The following is a 6,932-nucleotide window of genomic DNA, read 5'->3' as shown; positions in this document are numbered from 1 at the left end:
GTCATGTGTTTGATCCCTGATACACTAAAAATTTAAAAACTGCTCAATTTTCCAAGTCTGTGGATTCCTAGAAATTTCTTTGATTTAGAAGGCTCTTAAACTAATTTTAACTGAACATAATATCCATTGTCTGCTATGTAAATATTTTATCACCCAGGTCCAAGTTTATCTAACTTTAACCCACTTGATCCAGTCAATATAATGTCATACATATAAAGGGGATGTGATACCTTGTGAAAGAGGAAAAAAAAAACTGATAAAGATCCATGAGAAGTAAATTGAGACTCCAGGCAGATATACATGGAAGTTAGGACATTAATGATACTCTCCTGCCCTGGTCAACTGAAAAAAAAAAATAGCTTTCTGTGAGTCTAATATATAGGTATGGAAAAAAAAAAGATATTTACCAAATCCATAACAACATACTAGGGATAAGTGTGTTAATCTACTTAAGCAGGAAAGCTGCATGTGTTAGAGAAGCAGTAATTACTGTCACTATTTCATTAACTTTATGGTATTCCTCCTGTCGGGACAAAAAAAAAGAAAAAAAATGTTATGGTATTCCACTATTCCAGGATACATAGAACTTCAGCACAGACCAAATAAGAGTATTAAGTGAGAATGCAAGGGAGTTTCAGTCTTTGCATTTTCAAGTCTATGATGGCACCTATCACTTCTGCAGTCATACCAGGGATGCAGTATTGTTTTTGGTTTACTGTTTTCCTAATCATAAGTAACTCTAATGCCTTATACTTAGCCTTTTCCACCAAAAGAGTACTGTCTTACTTACTTTTACTCATTGTTGAAAAAATACCTTGTGCCAAAAGTTAGGGAAGGAAAAGTTTATTTCTTACAGGTGGGAGATTTCAGTCCATACTCAGCTAGTTCCAAGCAGCAGGTTGGCATAGTGGGCCAGCCATTCATGGCTGCTGCAAACAGCAAAAGTGAATGCAAAAGAGTGACACACATCTTCCCACTGCCTATACATCATATAACTGCTTCACCCCTAGGCAGGTGGAACACTCATATTGCCAATCCCAGCATTAGACAACAAGAGTGAGCCATACTCATGTTACATGAATCCTAGTGGGGGAGGAGCAAGGCATTATATAATCTATAAGAAGTGCCATATCATGGGTTAGGAAATCTATTCTTGTAGGGCTAAGAATACATATCCTAGCTATACATACAGAAAACACTAACTTGCTGGACCCACTAGGAGTCATATCTTTCATTAATTTCCATTCATCATCTAATCTCTTTAGGACTTGTATTTTACCTGCATGGCCACAATGATACTTCACATCTTCTAGAATCATTGTGGGTTCAGAATCAATGTTCATTTCTCTCTAAAAGGTGTAGTCATATCCTTTGACATAGTGTACGTTTACTATAAGTCTCTTTATAAAAAAGATGGGCAAAATATTTAACAGTGTAATTAGTGTCTCATGATCCTTTCTGAAGGAGTTCCAGCCTCCCTGTCACTCAGTTGGCTCTGAAGAAGCCATGAGTCTCTGATGTTTTGTTGTTGCTCTCCATCACAGTATATATATTTACCTTTCTATTAGTGACTGAAAACTTCATTGTTCCTCTGCCACTCTAAGATCCAGATATACTAACTGCATTTAAATTTCCCATTTTGTGACATTTTCCAACATAATCCTCAGCAGCCAAAAAGACCACTGACAGAGACCTTTAAGGATGCTAGTGCTCTTTTCATAGTCTGTTTCTTAATATACTGGTGAAAGGCACATTTTCTGTGACATTTTAGTGTGAATGATTATGTTTTACCTGGAAAATTCTCTCAAATGTTCCCACTTCTCTGAGACTTATAAATTTATAAATAGCAAAAAACTGATACTAACCATTTCTAGTGCATACACATGGGGACATTTTTGATCAATATTTTAAGCAGCCAGCCAAAGAAAACATTAAGACTCTTAACTATGAAATGTGACAATAAATCTTGTTTGGGTCCTACTTAATGGGCCCATATCAAGGAACTCAGCTTATCTAGGTTTATGTTTCTTCCTCTTTGTTTGATACTCTTAATATGCACTTACATAGTTGTTCCTCAAACTTCAGTATGGAAGAATTAGGCAACTTAAAAAATTCTTTTCAAGAGTAGTAGCTCTTCAAGGGTCAAGCGGTGTATCTCAACATTTGGAACCTCAGATACTTGAGCCAGATTATAAGACTACACACAAAGTTTGGGGTAATATGTTGGATCTGTGTAGGGTCTTACTTGAGCAATTCATCAGGATAGTTCTTTATTGTTTCCATAGTCAACAAAGGAATAATCATTAGAGATATAGCTGCAGAAGCCAACATCACAGGGCAGGAGGATGGGAATGTTTCTACCACTGAGCATGGAAGCATCCCTCCATGAGGAAAACAGTCTCATCAGAATTTAGAAATTCAATGTGCATAGCTTCAAGCTCAGTCCACATATCTCCATTCCAATTCTTTTCTGATTGGAACCCTCACTTCAAGTGCAGAAATGCTTGGAAGCTCAGTGTTAACCATGAACTGTTATTTAGCCACAGGCATAATGAGGACTTGTGTTTGGTTTTTGGTAATGCTATCTCTATAGCTAAAGAAAAGATGATTCTCCTACAGAAGACACTTAGAAATCTTTGGATTGTTCAGGAATGCCTGGATCTGAGAATCTGGATCTTTGATTATTTGTCCTTTATTATTTTTGTCCTTTATTAGTTTTTTATGCTCTTGGAAATCTTTACATGTCTATGTGCATCACTGTTTACCATTACTATATTGTCCAAAAGTGCTAAGCTAAATAAGATAGCAATATCATTTTTGACTCTCCCCAAAATACTAAAAAGTAATACTGAATAAATTCCTTGCATCTCACAAGTGGAGAATTAAGTTAATTAAATCAGTGTATTTTCCCATTACTTAATTAGAAGACAACATGAAGTTTCAGTAGCCCCTACATTGTCAGGAAGAGAAATAATGAAAAAATTAGGTCTTAAAAACCTAAAATCTTTATTAGTTAGTGTGATCTAGAGGAACAGAATTAAAAAGATACAGGCAGAGTCATTCATGGACATGTGAGTAGCTTTAAGGGATCAGAGCAGAATACTATCATGATCATTTGCAGAGCCAGAGATGAAATATTTTAGAATTTCTCTGTGTGATTTAGGCTCACAGGATTTAGTAGCAATTCATTAAAAGAAGATGGAAACCAGGAACTAATGGAATTAGTAGTACAAATGCCTTAACTATCATTTATATATTTCCTTCCTTTTGTCTTTTATCCATCCCAATTGTTCTTTCTATGTGAGCAACTATTTTGAAGATAACAATATGCAATACAATGACTATTGTTAATTTCTTATCATCTTGTTTTGAAATCCTATATCATTTTTGTTTTCCTTTAATCTCTTTAAAATAAAGAAAATAAAAATAAAACTTTACAGCTGATGTACACAACCCCAAAATGGAAATCAAAAAGAAAGAGGCATAAAAAATCAGCACCAGTGTAAGACTAAAGACCTGAAAACTCTTTATAGAATCATAGGTGCTAGTCTGTACTAGAATACACAATTTTGAGACTAATATGGAAAGTTGGTAGCCTTCTTCATTAAAAGGCAAATTTTCAAATTCTCTCTACTGGTTTTATTCCATCCAGGTTGCATGCCTATTGGATGGTGTCACACTCATCTGGAATGAATATTCCTTCCTCACTTTGATGGCCGGTATCTGAGTCATCAGCATACACACCCAACACCAGAAATGCTAGGTGTATCTTAATCCATTGAAGTAGACACATTACTAATTGTTGCACCAATTAAACAGAACAGAAATTCCAGGTATAAACATTTCCCCAGCCTACTGGCTTTTTAAAGTGCTATGAACACTCATTCACGTGAGTCATTTTCAAGAATGGTCATGGTATACTGAATATTGGATATTGAATATTCTTCTCTCATATGTTACAAAAACTAGTTCTAAATGTATTGAAGACATAAATGTTAGACCTAAAACTGTAATATTACTGAAAACAAAGAGAGGAGATGATTCAGAACACAGGGATAGAAAAGAAATTTTACACAGAACTTGCAAAAATAGGGAACTAAGACAATATTACACAAATGAAATTACAGAAAATAGAAAGCTTTTTCTTAAAATAATAAGAGACAGTGTGCAGAATGGGAGAAAATACTTGCAAACTAACCAGAGAAATGTATTTATGTCTAACAAGCAGTTAATATAAAGAATATATAAAGGACTAAAAATTCAATAAGATAACAAATATATAATTAGACAACAAAGATTATTTTAAGTGGACAAAAATTTAATTAAATATTTCTCAGTAAAAGATAAACAAACGAACAACAAGTTTATAAAAATGTTTCACATCACTAGTTATCAAGATGATAAAATTCAAAACCTCGTTGAAATACTAGCTTCCCTCAGAAAGAATGGCAATTTTGAAAAATACGAAAGATGACAAGTGATGATGACAAGGTGAAGGAAAGGCCACAGAGGGACCCTGTTTGCAGGAATGTGACTTGGTACCACTGTTACAAAAAACTGTGCAGCTGTCCTTCAAATGTTACAAAGCATACTATCATGTGTTCCAGCAAGCCCTTTCTAGCATATGTGCTAAAAGAGAAAAGAAGCCATCACATTGAAAAATTATGCACTACTATACTTGCTTCAACATCATTCATAAATAAGTCATCTTTGAAGGAGTTGTTGTATTTATTTATAATAGCATGTGACAACAACTGACCAGCTCTACCTGATTTCAGCCTTTTAATGTTCAATAAACACATCTTACTTATACAAGACCATGAGATCTATTGTGCTGTTTCTGCTCTTACACATGCTGGGCTTTGATCATGTCATCCTCAGTACCAACTTTCCTCCATCTCCTTCCTCCCATTTCCCTCTTATTTCTAACCTTAATAGTCTCCTTTCTATGATAGTGTCATCACTACATTCTAGATGCAATGTATGAAAGAAAACATGTGACTGTTCATGAATCTGGCTTATTTTCAACAACAGGATTATCTCTAGTTTCATCTATTTTCCCACAAATTAAGTGATCTCATTTTCTTCAGGACTGAATAATATTCATTATATATATATATATATATATATATATATATATATATTCATATATATATATATATATATATATATATTACATTGTTATCTTTCATTTATCCATTGATGATCAATTAGCCCTATGACTTGGTTTCTGTAAATGGTTTGTGATAAAAATGAGTTCACAGGTACACTAATACTCAGTTCACAGACTGTTTTGTATCCAAGCCGTTCAATTGATGAACAAAAACATTCAACAATATTTTGTTTCTGTTAAAAATTAGGTTACAAGGATGATGACAGCATCTTCCCCATACAAATACACATGAAGCCATCATCAAAATCATAATGCAAATTAAATTTGTCAACCAACATACCACTCTATTTCTAAATTATGATTTGTTGATTCATTAGAGCATATGCTGATGAGTTGCATAGTTGAATGAAATGGTGTCTTTCTGTTCAGTTTTTAAGGAAGCATCTATACCAGTGATGGGGAAACCTTTACGGATTTCTTTAAATTATAACAAATGGTGTGGCAGGAATTCACAGGCTTGCCACTACAGATCTACAGCTTCACAAACTGGTTGTAATAATTTATATTTCCACTCATAGTGTGTAATGAATGACTTTTCCTCAGCATTTATTTTTATTTTTATTAACTAGGTAATTAATCTATTTGTTAAGGGGGGGGTCAAATTTATGACCTCACTCTTGCAAGGCAGGTGCTTATGAGGATGAGCTAAATCATCAACCCAACATTCATTATTTCTTTGTGTACTTGATGATGGCCATTTAACTCAGATTAAGCTATATTTCAAAGTAGCCTTGCTTTGCAATTTCATGATGTCTAAGTATATATAGTGGCCATGATATTACCTTCTCTCTAGAAGGGGAAATAAAGAAAACTCTGTCGGTGTCACTTGTCAGTTTATTGACAGGATTACTTGTTGCTTTTGTGTTAATTTTCTTATGTTCTTTAGCAAAGAAATAAAGACTTATAGTCTGTTATACATTTTGCATAGTAGCCAAGATGTCAAAGAAATTTAAATGTCTACTGCCAGATGATGGATAAAAATAAGTTATATAAACATATAGACTCTTTAGTCTTAAAATTGAAGAAAATCTATTCATAAGCAACATGGAATTACCATGAAAAAACATTACACTAAGAAAAACAGACCACATAGAAATGTAAATTAGGCATGATACCTTTTGTAGAATACATCTACATAACAGTAAAACATAGACTCAGAGAGTATAATGGTGATGTTCTTGACCTGGAAAAATGGGGTGATGAAAAGTGAGTCAGAGAGGGGAGAGTTTTGGATCCACATGGCAAGTAAGCTGTAGAGATTTATATACCATACCATCACATCAAGTCTATATGAATACTGCAGTGGATAGGTAAAATTTGTTGACAGAATAACAGGTATTCTTAATATAACAACAAAAATAGTAATAATGGTTATAACAGTAATGTAAATGAGTTCATTTTTAGGTGACTGAATAGGTAACTAGAGGGATTTATTGCATAGGTAGTGGTAACAATATCATGCATGTATATACATCTACAAACAGTGAAATATTAGATATTACATATAGAAACTTTTTGAAAGTTGATTGTACTTCTAATAAGTGATTTAAAAATGAAATTGCAACACACTTAGTTTTAGAAAATTACATATGTACATATTTATAAATTAAAAGCACAGCAGAAGATATGTCTGAACTATGCTGACACCTAGATCTTCATAAAGAACTGATACTATTTAATCAAAGACATATATAGAGACCTCACAAAAGGCAATATATTAAAGGCTAATAATATATCTAAATGTAGACAACAACACCAG

The sequence above is a fragment of the Cavia porcellus genome, unplaced genomic scaffold (assembly GCF_034190915.1).
Source record: "Cavia porcellus strain 051 isolate PalLab524CR breed Dunkin Hartley unplaced genomic scaffold, mCavPor4.1 scaffold_17, whole genome shotgun sequence".
NCBI lineage: Eukaryota > Metazoa > Chordata > Mammalia > Rodentia > Caviidae > Cavia > Cavia porcellus.
This window is presented reverse-complemented; position numbering follows the sequence as displayed.